Raw genomic sequence first — 23,630 nt, forward strand, 5'->3', positions numbered from 1 at the left:
CCTGGAATCTCAAATGGTCAGGGTTACCCTGATGACATTCACAGATATGGCGTGCGATCGGAGTATCAGCTCGTTTAACCGTATCATTGATATGGTCTCTGATACGTCTGCGAAATTCGCGAATGGTTTTACCTACATATTGAATACCACAGCTGCATGTCATCAAATATATGACACCTTGGGTCTTACAGTTGATGAAGTCATAATTCTTGTAAGAACGACCTGATGTGGTACTACAATATGATTTACTTGTTAAAATTGATCTACACGCTTTGCAGGTACCACAGCTATAAGTACCAATGGGGGGCTTAGGCAGCCAAGTTGACCGAGTGGCTGGTTTCATGTGGCTTTGAACCAATTTGTCTTTTAAATTACGTCCTCTGCGGTAGGTAATTGCTGGCCTATCACTCAGAAGACTCCCTATATCTGGGTCAGCTTTTACAATAACCCCAAAATGTCTGAATAACCTCTCACTTGTGTATGTTGTGAATCATAGGTCCCTATGATTCTGAGGTCGGTCTCACCAGTCTCTCTCATTCTTGGATTAAGAAGCTCATTCCTATCCACTGAAAGTGCATTTTTGAGAACCCAATCTGGATATCCCCTTCGACCAAACCTCGTTTTCAAGTCCGAGGCTGCGTTCTGATAGTCAGACATATTGGTGAAATTTCTACGAGCTCGCAGATATTGCCCTTTTGGAATCCCCTTTTTAAGTGGTCTTGGATGCCAGCTATCCCACCTTAATAGAGTATTAGTATCTGTTGGTTTTCTATGCATATGTGTGTTCACTCTGCCTGACACTGAACACTAAACTCATTATGGTTTGTAAATTGAGACCCCTCGATTTCAAGAAGTACCTCACTGAGTCACAGCTCTTGTCATGTGGTATACTACTATACAGGGCCTCCACGTCCAAACTTCCCAAGAGTACACCCTCATCAAGCTGTATACCCCCTAATTGTTTAAGAACATCCATTGTATTCCTCACATAGGACGGAAGGGTGACCACAAATGGACGGAGAGTCTGGTCAACATATAAGCTAGCATTCTGTGTAACACTATCAATGCCTGCTACAATGGTCCGCCCTTTTAGCGACACTAGACCCTTGTGCACCTTTGGTAGGCTATAAAATGTTGCCATCACAGGGAACTCTGGAAGTAGAAACTTGAACTATCTCTGTCATCTGCACATCCTATTGGCTTATACATGGCTTTGTTTTCGCTATCAATTGTCTCTTTATGACCTCTCATCGATATCACTTCAATTGTTTCTCCTATATATACACGCCATTAGTTAGAATTACCGCCGCTTGGTGATTCCCATAGCTACATGAGCAATAGGAGACCCTGCTAGCCGACGGGCATTATATTACCACAACATTTTACGGCTGGCTGCAATAGTGTAAGCTAAAATATAACTTTTATTAGATATTACTGAATAGAAAGAACAAAAAAACACACACTTTAAAAGTTAGCCAATGCTCACTGACAGTGAGGAATTTGCATGACACGTTGCTATAAAGCACTCGGTCAGTGTGGTACTGTGTATCAAATGGAAACAGCGCCTGCAGAACGCTGTGTTGGTATGATTTAGATAGAGAGTGTAGCTAACTGCCAATGGAGCATTAAATGAAAACATGAAACGAAGCCCCCCCAACATGTTTCGCTACGAATGTAGTGTCCTCAGGGGTTCAAATGGGGCTACTAGCGGCATGTTACCAGCCAGCCCTTCTTATAACCTCGGGATGCCATGACAGTGGGCGTGGATACATAAGAGACCAATAGAGATAGGGCTAGACAGACGAGCCCCTAATCTCTAAGACAGAAAGGACGTCCAGCCAATCAGAAGGACTGGAGACATCCACCTATCATAAGCGGAAATGACGCGCATGCGTACTCCGCGCATAGGTATCTCCCGAAGGACAGAAGGAGCAAAAAGTTATTACTGCGCATGTCTAGACACTTAGAAGAATTAGAGAGAGATTCGGGTATGTAGAAGGTGAGTACCCAATACTAATACAAAGTTGCTGATGCAGTAATGTAAAGTGTTCTATAAAGATGCATAATGCTGTTAGTACAAGACGAATCGTCAGAATCAAAAAAGGATTCTGACATGTAATTCGTGAGGTACCTATACTGATAAGAATTACTGTTACAGTAATTCACTTGATATATAAGGGTACATAATGCTGTTAGTCCTAGACACCAATTAATAGCTACAGCATGTAAGGAGGTAATCAGAAAAATAAGCAAAGAATCCTATTAATAATAGCGATAATGATATGTGAATGAGATCATTCACTACTACAAAGGAGGCTATAGAGAAAGAATGGGCATGGAAACAAATTTAAAGCCTAGGTATGTTACTAAGGCTGTAGATAGGAAATGTATGTGATTAATTGTATAGTAAGATAATAATAACCTATATATTGTATATTGGATCATGAGTGAGTAGTGATAATAAGCGAATAAGAATAGGAGGGGTCTGACTACAGGTTAAAATTAAAACGTAATAATGAGTGTATCAGATTAATTAGGGCAGGCCTCCTTTATCTAAAGGAAGGCTACAAAAGTAAAGCCCTCATTTAGGCCATTAGGGCTCAAAGAACTTAGCCTGTGGATCCACCGAGCTTCCTCCTGTAAAAGTTTTTTGTCAAGATTACCAGCTCTGGGTCCCAGTTTAATTTGGGTAATACCCCAGAATTGAAGAATTTTAGTATTCCCGTCATGTATAGATCTAATATGCCTGGATAGAGGGGTGTCTTCTTTATTGTTGATGGTGCTGATATGTTTTGAAATCCTTCTTCTGAGTTGCTGTATGGTTTTTCCTATATATAACTTTGGACAAGGACATCTGGCCGCATACACTACTCCACTTCTTTGGCAGTTAATAAAATGTTTAATACTATAGGACTTCCCATCAACGGGGTTAACAAATGTCTTGATAGTTGGCATTAAAGGACAAAAGGAGCATCTACCACAGGGATGGGACCCCTTGACAGGAAAAGGGAGCCAAGTGCTTCTCAAACTAGATGGTTCAGAGTAGTGACTATGCACAAGGAATATTTTCAGGATTTTACCCCTACGGTAAGTCACACTATGGGTGATAGATATGGCGTCCTTAAGGTCAGGGTCAGTTTGAAGAATGGGCCAATGTTTACGCAAAATATTGAAATTTGAGTGGAGCAAACATCGAAATTCCCTATGCATCTAATATGAGCAGAGGAATGAGTAGTCCCTATCCCTTTACCGAAGAGTAAATCTCTTCTAGTGACAGCCCTAGTTCTGGCATATGCTCTGTGCAATGTCTTTTTAGGATACCCTCGTGCCCGAAATTTGGTATACAGATTATTGCACTCAGATTGAAAAGAATGCTCATCAGAGCAGTTTCTTTGAGATACTGCCCAATAGGAATGCCTTCTTAAGGGTCAGTGGGTGGAAACTCTGCCAGTGTAGGAAGCTGTTTGTGCCTGTAGCCTTGCGGTGAATATCAGTATGAACACTGCCACCAGGGTCCAAGGAGATTTTTGCATAGAGAAAGTTGCTTTCTTTCTCATGTATCTCGTGGGTGAATTTCATCCCTATAGCATTGATGTTGAGAATTTCCATGAAATCCAAAAAAAGTGTCTTGTCCCCATCCCAAAAAATCAAAATATCATCAATGTACCTTCCCCAAAACAAAATGTGACATGTAAAACAAAGTAAATCTGTAATGATGGGGGTGGGGAGACAGACAAGTGAGACCTAATCTACCCACCACTCAGTCCCTGCCTACTTCCAACGACCCGCCCTAGGCGACGGCGTACAACTGTGCGACGGTCCCTACGCTCAATAAGTGCAAGACAGACAAACAGACAAGGGTACACAGAGCTAGGGGGAGAAAGGGGCAGTTGCCCACGGCAACACCGTGAGCAACAAGAGAAGTGAACAAGCCGAGTCAAACCAGGAGAGTACGAGGTGCCAAACGCAGAGCAGAAGAGTAGTAAACAAGCCGAGTCAAACCAGGAGTGTACGAGGTACCAAACGCAGAGCAGGAGAGTAGTCAGCAAGCCGGGGTCAATATGAAGCAAGGACACTGGTACAAGAAGCTGCAGCAGGGCCAGGAAACCAAACGACAAGAATCACAAGCAAAGGAGGAACAGGTAAGGCAGGTATAAATAGACAGAGGGCGGGAGCTAGCTCCGTCTGGCCAGGCTGTGATAGGTTCTCCCATTTCTAAGCCTGCCACCCTGAGTGGTGGAAGATGGAGTCAGTCTCACAGACATAGAAGCAGGTGAAGACTGATTATCTATGGGTGTTAACCCCGAAGCTGTGCCTGGCAGATCCTTTACAGTACCCCCCCCTTTTATGAGGGGCCACCGGACCCTTTCTAAGTGGACCTGGTTTACTGGGGAAACGAAGGTGAAACCTCCTGACCAATATCCCAGCGTGAACATCCCGAGCGGGTACCCAAGTCCTCTCCTCAGGCCCATATCCTCTCCAACGGACCAAGTACTGGAGGGAGCCTTGGACCATCCTGCTGTCCACAATCTTGGCCACCTCGAATTCTGCCCCCTCAGGGGTGAGAACAGGGACCGGAGGTTTCCTCGAGGGAGCCAAGGACGGGGAGCAGCGTTTAAGGAGGGAGGCATGGAACACGTCGTGTACTCGAAAAGATGGGGGCAACTCCAGTCGGAAGGAGACAGGATTGAGGACTTCAATGACCTTGTACGGCCCTATAAACCGGGGAGCAAACTTCTTGGACGGGACCTTAAGGTACAAATTTTTAGACGATAGCCACACCAGATCCCCGACCATAAACAAGGGGTTAGCAGAACGTTTTCTATCTGCCTGAGTTTTTTGTATGCTCTGGGACGCCTCTAGGTTCTTCTCAACCTGAGCCCAGACTGTGCACAGTTCTCAATGAACGACCTCTACCTCGGGATTGTTGGAACTACCAGGTGAAACGGAAGAGAACCGTGGATTAAACCCAAAATTACAGAAAAAGGGGGAGACCCCTGACGAGTTACTGACCCGGTTATTAAGGGAAAATTCGGCGAGGGGAATGAATGAGACCCAATCATATTGACAGTCAGAGATAAAACACCTTAAATATTGTTCTAGAGACTGATTAGTCCTCTCAGTTTGGCCATTAGTTTCAGGATGGAAGACAGAGGAGAAGGACAGATCAATCTCCAACTTTTTACAGAAGGCTCTCCAAAACAATGAAACAAATTGTACCCCTCTATCAGAAACAATATTGACAGGGACCCCATGGAGACGCAGGATGTGTTTGACAAACAAGGTAGCTAATGTCTTAGCATTGGGTAGTTTTTTGAGGGGCACAAAGTGGCACATCTTACTGAAGCGGTCTACTACAACCCACACCACCGACTTGCCTTGAGATGGAGGCAAATCGGTGATAAAATCCATGCAGATATGGGTCCAAGGTCTCTGGGGAATGGGCAAAGAACATAGTAAGCCCGCTGGTCGGGACCTGGGAGTCTTGGACCTAGCACAAACTTCACAAGCGGCGACGAAGGCCTTAACGTCTTTAGGCAACCCAGGCCACCAATAGTTTCTGGCAATGAGGTGCTTGGTACCCAGGATGCCTGGATGGCCAGATAGTGCAGAGTCATGATTTTCCCTAAGTACCCTTAGCCGGAATTGCAGCGGAACAAACAGCTTGTTCTCAGGAAGGCTCCCGGGAGCTGAACCTTGATCGGCCGCAATTTCAGAGACTAAATCAGAATCAATAGCGGAAATGATTATACATGGAGGCAAAATACAAGCAGGATCTTCCTCCGAAGGAGGGCTGGCCATGAAGCTACGTGACAGTGCATCAGCCTTAACATTTTTAGACTCAGCCCTATAGGTAACCACAAAGTTGAATCTGGTAAAAAATAACGCACAACGAGCTTGTCTCGGGTTTAGCCTCCAGGCAGATTCTAGGAAAACCAGATTCTTGTGGTCGGTAAGGACCGTTACCTGGTGCCTAGCCCCTCCAGGAAGTGGCGCCACTCTTCAAATGCCCATTTAATGGCTAAGAGTTCGCGGTTGCCAATATCATAGTTACTCTCAGTGGGTGAAAACTTCCTGGAGAAGTAGGCACAGGGACGGAGATGGGTGAGGGACCTGGTACCCTGGGACAAGACAGCCCCCACTCCCACCTCGGACGCATCAACCTCCACGATAAATGGCTCCATTTGGTTGGGCTGAACCAGCACCGGGGCCGAGATAAAGCACTTCTTAAGGACCTCAAAAGCCTGGACAGCCTCAGGAGGCCAGTGGAGGAGATCAGCACCTTTGCGATTGAGATCCGTAAGAGGCTTAGCGATGACCGAGAAGTTAGCAATAAACCTCCTGTAATAATTAGCGAAACCCAGGAAGCACTGTAACGCCTTCAGGGAGGCAGGTTGGACCCATTCCGCCACAGCCTGGACCTTGGCGGGGTCCATGCGGATTTCATGAGGAGTGAGGATTTGGCCCAAAAATGGTATCTCCTGCACCCCAAACACACATTTTTCGGTCTTTGCAAACAGTTTGTTTTCTCGAAGGACCTGGAGCACCTTCCTGACATGCTCAATGTGGGAGGACCAGTCCTTGGAAAACACAAGTATGTCATCAAGGTACACTACAAGAAATAACCCCAGGTAGTCTCTTAAAATCTCATTTATGAAATTCTGGAAGACCGCGGGAGCATTACACAACCCAAAGGGCATGACGAGGTATTCTAAATGACCTTCGGGCGTGTTAAACGCAGTCTTCCACTTATCCCCCTCATTGATGCGGATAAGGTTATACGCCCCCCGTAGATCAAACTTAGAGAACCATTGGGCCCCCTGAACCTGATTAAAGAGATCAGGAATCAAAGGAAGGGGATACTGGTTCCTTACAGTGACCTTATTCAAGCTTCGGTAGTCAATGCATGGCCTAAGACCACCATCCTTCTTCCCTACGAAGAAGAAGCCAGCACCTACCGGAGAAGTAGAGGGGCGAATGTAACCCTTGGCCAGGCATTCCTGGATATACTCTCTCATGGCTTCACGTTCGGGACAAGAGAGATTAAATATCCTACCCTTAGGGAGCTTAGCTCCTGGTACCAAATTGATTGCGCAATCATATTCTCTATGAGGAGGTAACACTTCGGAGGCCTCCTTAGAGAAAACATCGGCGAAGTCCTGAACAAACTCAGGTAGCGTGTTCACCACCTCAGGGGGAGAAATAGAATTAACAAAAAAACATGACGTCAAGCATTCATTACCCCACTTGGTAAGGTCCCCAGAATTCCAGTGAAACGTGGGATTATGCAACTGCAACCAGGGAAGGCCTAAAACCAAATCGGACGATAATCCCTGCATTAACAGTACAGAGCACTGCTCCAAATGCATGGAGCCAACAAGGAGTTCAAAAACAGGGGTATGCTGTGTAAAATAACCATTAGCAAGAGGAGTGGAGTCGATACCCACTACCGGGACAGGTTTAGGCAAATCAATCAAAGGCATAGCTAGAGACATAGCAAATTCCACAGACATGATATTAGCAGAAGACCCTGAATCCACGAAGGCACTGTCGGTAGCAGACCTACCACCAAAAGAGACCTGAAAGGGAAGAAAGATTTTATTACGTTTCATATTTACGGGAAATACCTGTGCGCCCAAGTGACCTCCCCGATGATCACTTAGGCGCGGAAGTTTTCCGGCTGCTTATTCTTACGCCTAGGACAGGTGTTCACTTGATGCTTGTCATCCCCACAATAGAAGCAGAGACCATTCTTCCTGTGGAACTCTCTACGTTGTTGGGGGGACACGGAGGCCCCGAGTTGCATAGGTACCTCCGAGTCTTCCGTGGAAGAACGAAGCAACGGAACCTCGGGAGGCATCATGGGGGAGTCAGAGGAGAAAACACATAAACGTTCACGTTGTCGTTCCCTGAGACGTCGGTTAAGTCGTACCGCTAAAGCCATAACCTGGTCTAGGGAGTCAGAAGAGGGATAGCTAACTAGCAGGTCTTTCAGGGCGTTCGACAGACCCAACCCCTAAACTGGCACCTTAAGGCAGGGTCATTCCACCGAGAAGCTACGCACCACTTCCTAAAGTCAGAGCAATACTCCTCAACAGGTCTCTTACCCTGACATAAGGTCACCAGCTGACTCTCGGCAAAGGCAGTCCTGTCAGTCTCGTCATAAATGAGTCCGAGAGCAGAAAAGGAAAGATCAACGGAGGAAAGTTCAGGGGCGTCAGGAGCCAAGGAGAAGGCCCATACTTGGGGCCCTTCCTGGAGCCGGGACATAATTATACCCACTCGCTGGCTCTCAGAACCTGAGGAGTGGGGCTTTAAACGAAAATAGAGCCTAAAACTCTCCCGAAAGGAGAGAAAAGTCTTCCGGTCCCCTGAGAACCGGTCAGGCAACTTGAGGTGGGGTTCAAGAGGTGAGGTGAGGGGTACTACCATGGTAGCATCAGGCTGGTTGACCCTCTGAGCCAGGGCCTGGACCTGTAGGGAGAGACCCTGCATTTGCTGAACCAGGGTCGCAAGGGGGTCCATAGTGGTGTGAGGGACCAGGGTAGAGTAGGTATATGGGCTTGTGATTATGTAATGACAGGGAAAGGGAAACAGACAAGTGAGCCCTAATCTACCCGCCACTCAGTTCCTGCCTACTTGCAACGACCCGCCCTAGGCGACGGGGTACAACTGGGCGACGGTCCCTACACTCAATAAGTGCACGACAGACAACAGACAAGGAAACACAGAACAAAGGGAAATGGGGCAGTTGCCCACGGCAACACCGTGAGCAACAAGAGTAGTAAACGAGCCGAGTCAAACCAGGAGAGTACGAGGTGCCAAACGTAGAGCAGGAGAGTAGTGAACAAGCCGAGTCAAACCAGGAGTGTACGAGGTACCAAACGCAGAGCAGAAGAGTAGTCAGTAAGCCAGGGTCAATACGAAGCAGGGACAAGTAGTTCAAGAAGCTGCAGCAGGGCCAGGAAACCAACAGAGAAGAATCACAAGCAAGGAGGAACAGGAAAGGCAGGTATAAATAGACAGAGGGCGGGAGCTAGCTCCGTCTGGCCAGGCTGTGATAGGCTCTTCCACTCCTAAGCCTGCCATCCTGAGTGGTGGAAGATGGAGTCAGTCTCACAGACATAGAAGCAGGTGCAGACTGATTACCTATGGGCGTGGATACAGAAGCTGTGCCTGGCAGATCCTTAACATATAATGAGGGCGAACCTGGCTCCGTCCGAAGAAATTGCTCGGGCGTGCAGAGTGAAGTGGATATGGCATTGGTTCAGAAACCCCCTGCACGAACTTGCGTCTCCATGGAACCGAGGTGGCAATGGCAGGGAGAACCGAGGAACCGAACTGGAGCTGCCAGGAGGTGTAGCGGAGGGTCGATTGGAAGAGCTTGAATAGGAGCAGTGAAGGAAATAGCTAGTGCTCCTAGCTGCTGTGCCATGGAGTCTACAGCCACAAGGAGTTGATCCTATCGTGCTCGCAGATCCTGCAGGTCCGCCTGCATGGCTTGGGAGGGTGACATGCCCTTGAATTGACCAGCGGGGTCCATTGTAGCATACTGTCACGGCGTGGGGTGTGGACCCACTGGCCCGTACCAGGTAGCGAGACAGCAGCTTGCCAACTAGGTACAAAACAATGTCTATAGTCCAGAAAGGGTACCTGAGGCAATGTAGACAGTAGCGGAGACACAACTTGATTTTCACTGTAGATGGCTCAGTGGATGCAGCGGAAGACATGACTTGACTCTCACTGAAGATGGTACAGTAGATGCAGCGGAAGACACGACTTGACTCTCACTGTAGAAACGATAGCACGGGATACAGGATACAGGCAGCAGGAACGGGTAACACTGGGAACTGGAAAACACTCGGAGACCATTTGCAAGACAAAATTTAGGTATACAACAACGCTCAGGAAAGGAACAAGTGAGCAGAGCTCTTTTAATAGTCCAGCAACATTCAGGGCTAATTATAGAATAATGACAGCTGGACGCGTACTGGCCCTTTAAGGCCGTGTACACGCGGAAGCGCGCGCCCTGCAGGAAACAGTCCCAGAACCCAGAAGTGAGTGCCTGCGTCTCCCTGGAGGGAGATGTCTCCGAGAACAGAGATGTCCATGGCCGGGGCCGTCAGAGGGTAAGTCTGAACGACGGCCCTCGGCCATAGACGTTACACAAACTTCCCAATCCCTCCACTCAGAATCATAAGCCGACCAAGTCCTGGGCGCAAGGGAAGATCAAATCAATTCCCCCGTGGCTCGTAAGCCAGCTCCCACAGCCACTCGGGGAAGGCGATCCCTTCCGAATCCGCTTCCGTAGCCAGCAAGCGAAAACGATCCCACTGCAAGCGAGAAAGAGAATCCGCTATGTCATTTTGGACCCCAAGCACATGGACCGCAATTATCCACGCGTTCAGGGACAGGTACCGCAAAACTAAATATCTCAAAAGTCAGATGACCGAGGGGAAGAAGCTGACACGTTGTTAATGGCTGCTACCACCCCCAGATTGTCACAATGAAAACGAACCTTACTGTCCCGGAACCTATCGCTCCAAATCTCCACCGCAACCGGAATAGGAAAAAGTTCAAGGAGAGCAATGTTCTTTACCAATCCCAGGTCAACCCACTCCTGCGGCCAATGAGACGTGCCCCTTGCAATAAGCGCCGAAAACCACTCACCCTGCCGCGTCGTAAATAGCTCCCAATCAAAACTATCCACCACCGGGGACATAATGAAGGACTTACCATTATACATGTGCAAAAACTCTAACCAAACCGCCAAATCAGCCCTGTGTTCTTTATTCAGCCGAATAAAATGATGGGGGGCCTTTACACCGGGCGTCGTGCCCAACAGACGCCTGCTAAAAAGCCGACCCATGGGCATAATTCGACAAGCAAAATTCAGTTTGCCTAATAGAGACTGCAACTCTCGCAATGAAATTTTACGCAAATGCCTGACCCAATTCACTTCCGCCCGCAACGCACCAAGTTTATCCCCAGGAAGATGACACTCCAACCCTACGGAATCAATCGTGATTCACAGGAAGACCATGCACAAGCTAGGCCCCTCCGTTTTGCCATACGCCCCAACTCCACCTCTTTTTTCAACTTGTCCCTCACCACCCCAGCATACTGCAACGCCAAACGCAGATTACGCAATGAAAATGGAACCTCATAAGGGGGGGAAGGGATATGGAAATCAACACGAAAACCATTTAACAACAAAACCGCCCGTGATCTATCGGGTAATCTATTTAGGAAGGGCTCCATTTTTACCCACTTCACCGGAGTCAGTCCCCTGGCTAGCACCCTCAGCCCCCTTACTTTTTCAGAAACACTTGGCGGACCCATGGGAAGACCCGCCACAGGAGGAGCAACTATGTTTAAATTTACAACCTGGTCCGAACTTGCACTGGCCCTCATTAAACTGCCAGCAGAACCCGGAGTTCCCTCCTGCCCCCCCCCTGTCCCTGCACTAGGAGGTGTTGAGGGGCCGGCGGAACCGGCCCCCCCAGGAAAGGACTGGCCATAACGCACTGGAGCCATGACCCGCAACCACAACCCTAAGTCCTTAGTGTCCCATCTCATGTCCGGCCGCACTGCCTTCTGCTGCCGGAACTGTTCATCATAGCGCAGCCAAGTCTGCCCTCCATAAACCCGATGAGCTTCCCCTATAGCATCTATATAACAGAAGAGCGCAGAGCAATGCTCCGGCGCCATCTGTCCTATCACGGTCGCCAAAATCGCGAATGCCTGAAGCCAATTTACCAAGGTTTGGGGAATCAATCGATAGCGGCGCTTAACCTCTTTCTCCTTTTTACTTTCCAACCACTTGCCCTTATCCAAGTTAAACTTTTCTAACAGTAACAAGGAAAATATTTCGACGTACTCGTCCTTCCATATTTTCTCCCTGACTTCCTGTTTCAGATGCGCGCCCAGCGGGCCCTCAAAGCAGACATAAACTTCCCCTTTCGCCTTATCATCCAACCGCACCCAGTCAACCTCTTTATCCTTCTCCGTGTGCACTGATACCGCCACAGCCGCTTCCTTGGCAACACCCCCATCCCAAACAGGGGAACTATCTGCCATCGCAGGCCCAACCGACGTCGGAACCCACGCCGTAACAGGAAAAAGGGAACCCCAAATACCTGCCCCCCAGCATCGCGCCAGCAGCTCCCGTACACAACTTAGCAGCTCACAAAGCTCACCCTCGTCACCTACCACAAACCCAGACATAACCCCGCTACACCCAGACACCCCTGCCCGCCCCCGGTGGGGACCCTCCCCCCAGCCCCGGGGGCCGAAATATAGCTGGTATAGAAAATGTAGGAGATATCAACTCACCGGGCTGCGCAGGTGCTGTGTCCCCACCAGCCGGGGCGAAGGTGTCATCCAGACGTCCATCCTCTCTACCGACCTCCCAGTCATCAGCTTCATCCGGACCAGCCTGACCCAAACAAACGACACAGGACCGACAGCCACGACCTTCCCCCGAAGCACTCTGGACCAGCGCTGACGAACTGGGCCTCTTCGTCTGATGGTTAGGGGCCTCGTCAACCCTGTGGGCCACAGGTAGCCGCCCACCTGCACTCCGCCATTTCACCACCGACTGTGGCACACGCCTTGGACCAGGCACCTCATCCAGCTGGCAAGCGGGCCGCCAAAGCTCCACGTCCCTTGCGACTGGAGGCAGGGGGTGGTCCCAGGTGCAAGGAAGCCTGCCCCCCCAACTAAACTGAGCCAGGCCGTCTAATAGGATTCCTCTCAGACCGGGCCGTCCGGCTCCTGGCAGCAGAGCGGAGAGCACGGCCTGGAGGGTCTCTTGAGGGGCTCCTTATCCTGCACCTGGCTTGCGGCAACGCTTCAGGGCTCAGGCGCTCAGGAGGCATCGTGCGACGGGACCGCCACCGAGGAGGGGATGACGTCACCGCATGAGCCCCGGATCCTCCCGCCAACACGCTGCTGTCTCCTGCAGCCAGAGCAGAAGGCCCCAGCAGCTCACCGCCACTGACGCTCACCGCCAAGCTCGGATCAGAAGAAAGGGGTCCAGATAGCCCCAGCCCCTCCGCCAGCCACACCATCCCCCGCTCAGCTAATGCAGCCCGGAGCTGAGTAAGTAGGGCAACCACACTGATAATCAGCAGAAAGCGTGACAAGATTACATTTTGTCTGCTCCTGTAATGGCGACCCTCCACTCTAGCCCACCCTTAAATAACCTCTAGCCTCGCCCTATTAACCTCCGCCCGCACTGACTCCTGACCACCCCTCCTAACTACCTTAACTCTTTCCCTACCTACATCCTTGGTCATGGTGGCCTACCCCTATGGCCTTCTGCCTGGTCCAGCCTGTACTGGAGGTCTGCAAGAGGAGCAGAAACTCTGGTCCAAATCCCCTGGCAACGGTTGCTGACAACCTTTACACATATTGTGCTTGGATTTCTTCTTGCGTTTCCATTAAAAAAGCAGGACTTGCCATCTGGGAAAAGAGACATGCAATTTACAATCTAACCTGTAAGTGGCCTCAAGGAAGCAAACCCCTCTAACATTAACACAATGAAAGTTAGGTACCTTAATTCTCCAGGGTCAAGCAGCTTAACCAGCGCCGTAGCCTCAGATTCGCGGTCCTTTCTTGAACCGCCGGGATCCCGCGAGACTTCCGTTGTCGCGCATGCGCAGTCCGCACCAAAGCAGAGAGAGTGCACGGCGCATGCGCCTGAAGCCGGCGTACACCTTACTTCGGCGGCCATCTTGGGACACCCGTCCGAAGGTGTATGGGATCCACGTCTAGGAGCCGAGGGACAGGTAAGCCTGTATGCCGCTCCAGAATGGAAATGTGGCTTCTCTTTACCTCCTGGTAAGATTTAGAAGCCAGGCCGAGGGACCGAGGAAACCCCCAATATACAGCCCCCCATGTCCTCATGGGTCGCAGCTTAGGGACAGAGGAAACCCTCTGTATAATGCATTTCGGTATAGATGTGTTCAGCTATCCATGTTCATAGAAGAGAAAAAATACACTTTCTGAAGGGATTTGGGCTCTATTTAAGGCTACCTGGGACCTCCTAAATGTTTCATTGATTACTGCTGAGTAATATGTCTCTTCTATCCGGTCAGATGAAGTATCTTAAACCTTAAGGGAGGATTTACACGAGCGTGTGCGTTTTGCGCGCGCAAAAAACGCGGCGTTTTGCGCGCGCAAAAAACGCGGCGTATTGCGCGCGCAAAAGGCACTTAACAGCTCCGTGTGTCATCACCATATGGGGATCCTTGTCGTGGATTGCGAGCTTGCGTCCTTTTGGCCAAAATGATCACTAATACCCCAGGTATTTTTCATTATTACTTATATTCGCTTCTTTTGGACACAGCCAGGTCTTTGATGCTGGGAGAGCTTGGTGTGTTGTTGTTTGGCCTAGCAAGCAGGGTAGCCCGCTCTATGAATTATCAAGGCGTCACAAATAGGCTTCTACCTGGCTAGACACGTTGCGCCTCATGACTTACACACTATCCCTCCATGTTTCACACACTTGCATCCCATTATTCATTTATTTTTTAGGCACTTTACTCATTACTGCCCCCTATATTTCACTTACATTATTACACTTGCACATACACTATTCATTTATTATTTCTTACTACACATCCCATGCACCACATACCACTCCCCTCAAGACTAGTGGGAGTGGCTATTATTATTTAAAGCACCTGCTCACTCGCCTTCATCAGCGTTTCTGACCTGGCTGTGTCCATTTGTAAGTATGGCCTTTTTCGGTGTTTTTGCATAAATGTCCTTGTTTTTATCTGTTTTGTCTGTACATCAGGAGCTTTTCGCTCCAGTTAGGGACTCGCAAGTCTGGGGATCCTTGTCGTGGATTGCGAGCTTGCGTCCTTTTGGCCAAAATGATCACTAATACCCCAGGTATTTTTCATTATTACTTATATTCGCTTCTTTTGGACACAGCCAGGTCTTTGATGCTGGGAGAGCTTGGTGTGTTGTTGTTTGGCCTAGCAAGCAGGGTAGCCCGCTCTATGAATTATCAAGGCGTCACAAATAGGCTTCTACCTGGCTAGACACGTTGCGCCTCATGACTTACACACTATCCCTCCATGTTTCACACACTTGCATCCCATTATTCATTTATTTTTTAGGCACTTTACTCATTACTGCCCCCTATATTTCACTTACATTATTACACTTGCACATACACTATTCATTTATTATTTCTTACTACACATCCCATGCACCACATACCACTCCCCTCAAGACTAGTGGGAGTGGCTATTATTATTTAAAGCACCTGCTCACTCGCCTTCATCAGCGTTTCTGACCTGGCTGTGTACATTTGTAAGTATGGCCTTTTTCGGTGTTTTTGCATAAATGTCCTTGTTTTTATCTGTTTTGTCTGTACATCAGGAGCTTTTCGCTCCAGTTAGGGACTCGCAAGTCTGGGGATCCTTGTCGTGGATTGCGAGCTTGCGTCCTTTTGGCCAAAATGATCACTAATACCCCAGGTATTTTTCATTATTACTTATATTCGCTTCTTTTGGACACAGCCAGGTCTTTGATGCTGGGAGAGCTTGGTGTGTTGTTGTTTGGCCTAGCAAGCAGGGTAGCCCGCTCTATGAATTATCAAGGCGTCACAAATAGGCTTCTACCTGGCTAGACACGTTGCGCCTCATGACTTACACACTATCCCTCCATGTTTCACACACTTGCATCCCATTATTCATTTATTTTTTAGGCACTTTACTCATTACTGCCCCCTATATTTCACTTACATTATTACACTTGCACATACACTATTCATTTATTATTTCTTACTACACATCCCATGCACCACATACCACTCCCCTCAAGACTAGTGGGAGTAGCTATTATTATTTAAAGCACCTGCTCACTCGCCTTCATCAGCGTTTCTGACCTGGCTGTGTCCATTTGTAAGTATGGCCTTTTTCGGTGTTTTTGCATAAATGTCCTTGTTTTTATCTGTTTTGTCCATCACCATATGATGCGCGGCTGCGTGTTTCATGCAGCCGCCATCATTATGACACTCTGTTTGTATGTTTGTAAACAGAAAAGCACGTGGTGCTTTTCTGTTTTCAATCATACTTCTTACTGCTGTTGCGCGAATCACGCGCATCCCACGGATGTGCTTCCGTGTGATGCGCGTGTTTTTCACGCACCCATTGACTTCAATGGGAGCGTGATGCGCGAACAGCGCAGAAATATAGGACATGTCGTGCGTTTCACGCAGCGAACACACGCTGCGTGAAAATCACGGACTGTCTGCACAGCCCCATAGGCTAACATAGGTCCGTGCGACGCGCGTGAAAATCACGCGCGTTGCACGGACGTATTACACGCTTGTGTAAATCCTCCCTAAGTGTGCTGCCGTAGGACGATCCGGAAGTTATGGCTCTCAGAATATGGCAACACAAAAATAAATAATTTTATATAAATGTGATTTTATTGTGCAAACGCTGCAAAATATAAAAAAAACTATATACATATGATATTGCCGTAATCGTACCGACTTGCAGAATAAAGTAAAATTTTATTTATTGTGCACGATGAACGCCGTAAGAAATAAAGAATTTAGAACGCCAAAATCGCAGTTTTTTGGTCACCTTAGCTATAAAATTTTTTAATAAAAAGTGATCAAGAAGTTGTATGTACGATAAAATGGTACCAATAAAAGCTACAACTCGTCCCACCAAAAATGAGCCCTCACACCGCTCAATCGACCAAAAAATAAAAAAGTTATGCCTCAGAATGTGATGATAGAAAACAATTATTTTTTTTAACAAATAGTCTTTTCTTTGTAAAAGTAGTAAAATATAAAAAAAACGATATAAATTTGGTATCACCATATCGTATTGAGAGGCAGAATAAAATTAACTTGTCGATTTAACCGCACGGTGAAAGACGTAAAAACAAAACCCCAAAAACAATGGAAGAATCAGTTTTTTCCAAATTCAGCCCGCAAAGAACTTTTTTCAGTTTCCCAGTACATTATATGGTACTCTAAATGGTGTCAATAGAAAGTACAACTCCTCCCGCAAAAAATAAGCCCCCACACAACTCTATTGACGGAAAAACAAAAAAAAGTTATAGCTCTTGGCAGGCAGGGAATGAAGAACAAAAAAGAAAAAGAAAAAAAGTATCAGTCCTGAAAGGGTTGATTAATTTCTAATAAAAAACATTTATTACCACATGTGGGGTATTGCCGTACTCAGGAGAAATTGCTTTACAAATGTTGGGTGGCTTTTTCTCCTTTATCCCTTGCGAAAATTAAAACATTTTAGTTGACAAAAATGTTGATATTCATTTTCACGGCCTAATCCCACTAAATTCTGCAAAAAAACCTGTGGGGTCAAAATGCTAACTATACTCCTAGAAAAATTCATTGAGGGGTGTAGTTTTCAAAATAGGGTCACTTTTGGGGTGTTTCCACTGTTTTTGTCACTCCGGGGCGTTGCATACGCGACATGGCACCGAAAACCATTCTAGCTAAATCTGCGCTCCAACATCCAAATGGCGCTCCTCCCCTTCTGAGACCTGCCGTGGTTGCCGTAATCGGGAGAAGATGCTTTACAAATTTTAGGGTGCTTTTTTTTCTTTATTCCTTGTAAAAATTGAAAAAGTCTGTTTTTTCAGAACAAAAGTAGATTTTAAATTTCACAGATTAATTCCAATAAATTTAGCAAAAAAAATGTGGAGGAGTGTAGTTTCCAAAATGGAGTCACTTTTGTGGGGATTTCCACTGTGTTGGCACCACAAGATCTCTTCAAACCTGACATAGTGCCTAAAATATATTCTTAAAAAAAGGAGGCCCCAAAATCCTTTAGGTGCTCCTTTGCTTCTGAGGCCGGTACTTCTGTCCATTACCACACTAGGGCCACATGTGGGATATTTCTTAAAACTGCAGAATCTGAGCAATAAAAATTGAGTTGCGTTTTTCTGGTTAAACATTCTGTTTTACAGAAAAAATTGTATTACAAATGAATTTTGACAAAAAAATTAAATCTGTAAATTTCCCCTCTACTTTATTTCCTGTGAAACACCTAAAGGGTTAAGAAACTTTGTGAATGCTGTTTTGAGGGGTGCAGTTTTAAAAATGGGGTGATTTATGGGGACTTTCTAATATATAAGGCCCTCAAAGCCACTTCAGAACTGAACTGTTCCCTGAAAAAATAGCCTTTAGAAATTTTGATATGTGAGATATTGCTGCTAAAGTTCTAAGCCTTGTAACGTCCTAGAAAAATAAAAGGACGTTCAAAAAATGATGCAAACATAAAGTAGACATATGGTAAATGTTAACTAGTGGCTATTTTGTGTGCTATTACTATCTGTTTTACAAGCAGATACACTTAAAGAGGCTCTGTCACCAGATTTTCAAACCCCTATCTCCTATTGCAGCAGATCGGCGCTGCAATGTAGATAACAGTAAAGTTTTTGTTTTTTTCAAAAACAAGCATTTTTGGCCAAGTTATGACCATTTTTATATTTATGCAAATGAGCCTTTCTTATGTACAACTGGGCGTGTTTAAAGTTATGTCCAACTGGGCGTGTATTGTGTGTGTACATCTGGGCATTTTTACTTGTTTTACTAGCTGGGCGTTGTGAATAGAAGTGTATGATGTTGACGAATCAGCATCATCCACTTCTCTTCGTTACCACCCAGCTTCTGTCAGTTCACAGACAGACAGCATGTCCTCGCTCATCCGACGCGATGAAGTTCCTGTGGGAGGAAGTGAGTGACGTCACAGCGTGATCTCGCGAGGACACGCTGTGTGTCTGTGCACTGCCAGAAGCTGGGTGGTAACGAAGAGAAGTGGATGATGCTGATTCGTCAGCATCATACACTTCTATTCACAACGCCCAGCTCAGTGGCGGATTAAGTAGACCATGGGCCCTGGGCTGTTACCCAAACTTGGGCCCCCCTTCCTCACCGCCGCCCTGCCGTAACTATTTTTGACACTACTTTTTTGGGCAAGCATTAACAGTGTTACGATTTCCCTTGTCACAGGGCTGTGTCCCTACATACTGACAGTATCACACTGTGCAGGGACACAACCTCCTGACAAGGGGAATTGTCTATCAGTCCTGGACTGCAGAAATACTTTTTGTGAAATACAAGGATTCCTATAATAAACATGTCAGGAGAGGTGACAGATTCTCTATAAATCTAGTGACTCACAGGTGACGACGTCTCAGATTCTAGTAGTTTTTTTCCTCTTTTCTTCTCCATCCGGTCCAGCGCTCATGACGACTTCTCCCGGCCATGACTCATTTCTGCAGAATTTGCCACTCAGACGTCTCCTCACTTTTCCAACATTTCCACACCTATAAACGAAAATAAAGTTATCATGGTGCCACATACTGTGCCCCTAAATATAATAGCACCAAACACTGCGTGCCTGATTATAATACCACACACTGTAAAACACCACATACACACAGCCCCCTGTACATAGTGCCACACACAGCCCTGTAGATATTACACACCCCCATAGATATCGCCATACACAGCCCCCTCTATATATCACACATCCTCCCCGTAGAGAGCGTTACACACAGCCCCATATAGATAGTGCCATACAGCCCCCTGTAGAGAGCACCACACAGCCCTCCCCCTCTTGTAAATAGCACCAAAAAGCCCCCCCTATAAAGAGCGCCACACACATACCACTGTGGATAGCACTACACAGCCCCCCCTTGTATATATTGCCACACAGCGCTCCCCTTGTATATAGTGCCACACAGCGCTCCCCCTTGTATATAGTGGCACACAGCGCTCCCCCTTGTATATAGTGCCACACAGCGCTCCCCCTTGTATATAGTGGCACACAGCGCTCCCCCTTGTATATAGTGGCACACAGCGCTCCCCCTTGTATATAGTGGCACACAGCGCTCCCCCTTGTATATAGTGCCTCACAGCGCTCCCCCTTGTATATAGTGCCACAAGGTTATGTACACATTTAAAAACTTTATATCATAATTTTATATATATATATATATATATATATATATATATATATATATATATATATTACCCAATTACCCTAATATAGACATGTAATATATAACAATTTACGGTAAACAATGACTATTACAAATAAAAGGTCTATTTTAGGGTAAAACTATGTTATTACCAAAAAAAATAGCTGAAACGTAAAAAAGCGTATTTGTTTACTATTATTTTCAAACTTTATGAATAAAAATTGTGAAATAGCAAAAAAGGTGTGTATAAAAACGATAAAAAACGAAACCTGCATTGTCTACGGAAAAAACGTCGCAAAAATCACGTCGTTTTTATTTATTTTTTATAAAAATGTGTGTTTGGTGCAACTTTGTAATTACGTTTTATTAAAAAATATTTTCACTTTTTGAGATACAGCTGCTTTGTATCCTGTATCCGTCAGGTCACCAGTCGTCAGGTCACCAGAGGCGACCCTTGTCTTTTACTCTCCTCTGTTCCTTGGGCACATCTGTGGTGTCTGTTTGTAATTCGCCTTTTGAAGTTAAGCTGTTTCGTTTATCTTTTTCTCTCGCAGTTCTTTGGAGCACTTCGAATTGGTGAGTTGGTTTCTCCTAGTACAGCGCGGGCAGGGGGATTGAGACAGGAGGATGTGGGTCTGTATGGGGACAGACTCGAATTGTTTCTGCGGCGGTCCAAGACGGATCAGTTGGGATGGGGGAAGCGCATAGTGTTGTTTGCCATCCCGGGGTCGGCGATGTGTCCGGTTGATTGCATGTTTGCTTTTAAGCCACGGTTAGGGGGGCCTGAGTTGCCATTGCTCCGTCAAAATGGATAGTTTTTGTACAGATGTCAATTTTGTGCGGTATTTAAAAAATGCTCAGCTGAGGTCGGAGTCGGTTCCGGCTCTTACTTGTCTCACTTGTTTTGGATCGGTGCGGCGACTGGGGCTGGGCGTTGGGGGCTTGATGATGAGGGTGTGCGTCGCATTGGGCGTTGGGAGTCCAACAGGTTTCGCACTTATATTCGCCCTCATTTGTTATAAGATTGTACTGTTAATTTGTTTGTTTGGAGGTGGGTTGTGCTGTTGTGGTCGTGGTGGATCGGCTTACGTGTGTGCGTGCTTGTCCTTTTTTCATTTCAGATCTGCGTCCGTACTTGGTATGGCTGTTAGGGCACTCTTATGTGCATTGGGGGGCTCTGAGGACGGATGTCCGCCCTGATGGCCGCCAGCTACGCATTCCACGTAATGACGCGGTCTTACATTGGCTGGGATTCAGAGGTATGTTATGGTGCCGGGTATTGACCGAGTTTCAGACATACTCTCAGTTAGATAGGGTTCCGGAGGTCCTGGTGTTACAGGTGGGCGGGAATGATTTGGGGTACGCCCCTTTCGGGAGTTGGTGCGGGATATTAAACACAATATGTTGTGTTTATCGGCATCTTATCCATGCCTAGTTATAGTTTGACCTAAGGGAAAAAAAAGAGTACACAGCGCCACATGGTGCAAGATAAACCTGATGGAAAAGCTTGAAAAATGTAAAGAAAGGTGATAGCGCTCACCTTTACAGGTTGTACAATTCAGGTACAACACTGATGTAAGCATGTAAGAAATTAAACAAATAGCTGCTGCTCCCCAATCCAGATGCCGGAATCATGGAAGCGTGGTACCGCAATGTAATAGTAAAATTGGAAAAAATTTATGGATATACAGGGGAGCGCTACTAATAAGTAAACGGGTAACAGTGGTAAATTCCTTGATTTATTAAATAATAATTATTTTGGTTGGTCAGTACGAACTGGTGGGGGGGTCGCATCGGGAGTATGCGTCCGCCAGAAAGGTATTTTATTTTTGAAGACTTCATAGGGTGTTATCCCTTTGAAGTGGTTGGAACCATCTGCAGAGGTGAGCGGTGCCTCCGAGCTGGTTTACGGCTGGAGGTAAAGAGTTGGTGGTGGTTTGCAGATGGCTAACTCAGGGTAAAAAAAAACGGGACAATGGCTTCAAGGACTTCCCCTGCTCTAATTGGTGTTAATGTTGTTGTTATTACTGATACTGACCCATGTTGGGTCATGTGAATTATAGGAGGAATTCTTTGGTTGAATTCCTAGTACTTATCCGAATTAAATTGCAATTTTTATAACTAATGTAAATTAATAAACGGCTGCTGTGGCCATTTCACATCCAACCTCGGTTGTCACGTGTCTTTCTTTTGTGGGGGGGTGAGAAGAAGGAGAATTCAAAGGGTTCAACAGCACACGACTCTACTTAGGCAAGTCAAGGCCCTTAGACATTTATGGAATATCCACAGGATCCACTGGCTGCCACATTCAATGCAGTGGTCGCTGGGAATTCCAGAAATAGATGATTTCACTGAGCTACGCAGTTTCCACAAATTCCATAGAAGCGAATGGGCGTTACAGAAAAAGCGTAGCACAGTGAGCCACTTCTGCACTGATTCTCCACCCAGATGTGGCGGGCAGCAGCCACTTTAGCAGGTGGGACGTGGTTGGGTGACACCCGAGCGGGAGATACATGCGGGTCTCAGAGGTGGAACTCACATCTCAGACATTTATGGTATATCCTGTGGAAATGCCATAAATTTCTAAGATGGGAAAAGCCCTCTAAGCACTTTAGCTTGTTGCACCACATTGCAGACCTGTTTATGAACTGAGCAGTGCTTACAGCCAGCCATTTGATTCTTCTTCCTAACACAATAGGGGAAATTTATTACATAAGCCACTCTTAGGGTATGTTCACACGCTGAGCAACAAATATCTGAAAATACGGAACTGTTTTCAAGGGAAAACAGCTCCTGATTTTCAGATGTTTTTTACAGACGTTTTTGGAGCTGTTTTTCTATAGAGTCAATGAAAAACGGCTCCAAAAATGGCTCAAGAAGTGACATGCACTTCTTTTTCGCGGCCGTGTAAAAATATAGCCCGTCGGAATAGAACACGGTATTTCCTATTGAAATCAATGGGCAGATGTTTGGAGGCGTTCTGCTTCCGATCTTTTCGGACGTTTTTTGTCCGTTTGCGGCCCAAAAAACGTCCGAAAATAAGCCGTGTGCACATATCCTTAATCTGAAGTGCGTTGGAGTAAAACACGAAAAGTTTGTTAAGAGGTGCTCGCCTTGGAGTGTGCTAAATCCCGAAAATGAAATCTATAGCTGCTAGGCGCAGGCGCAGATTTGCTCTGCTTTTTGCGCCATTTAGAATAATTTTTTGGATTGCTATTGGAAACGCCCCTCCAGCTAGACGCTGCCCACATTTTTTGTCACTAATGAAAAGTGGTGAGGAGAGAGAAGTTGCAAATTATAGCGCAAATATGGTGGGCACCTACGTATATATTTGGCGCATTTTTCACCGACATACATTAGTTTAAGACTGGCGGTCTTAATATATTTCCCCCAATGTTCGCTGTGAATCATGTGATTTTTAGGTCCAAAATTCTCTGCTCATTATTTTTGAATATATCTGTATAAGGCCTCATTTACACGAGCGTGTGCGTTTTGCGCACGGAAAAAACGCAGCGTTTTACGCACGTTGGTATTGCGTTTGCACTGCGTATACGCAGCGTTGTTGCGTTTAAAACGTGCGCACGACTAGCGTTTGCATCGCGCGTAAAAAACGCCGAGGGGATTAATGCGAGGCCAGCCTA

Source organism: Rhinoderma darwinii, chromosome 1, assembly GCF_050947455.1.
Source record: "Rhinoderma darwinii isolate aRhiDar2 chromosome 1, aRhiDar2.hap1, whole genome shotgun sequence".
In the NCBI taxonomy this organism is placed as follows: Eukaryota; Metazoa; Chordata; class Amphibia; order Anura; family Rhinodermatidae; genus Rhinoderma; species Rhinoderma darwinii.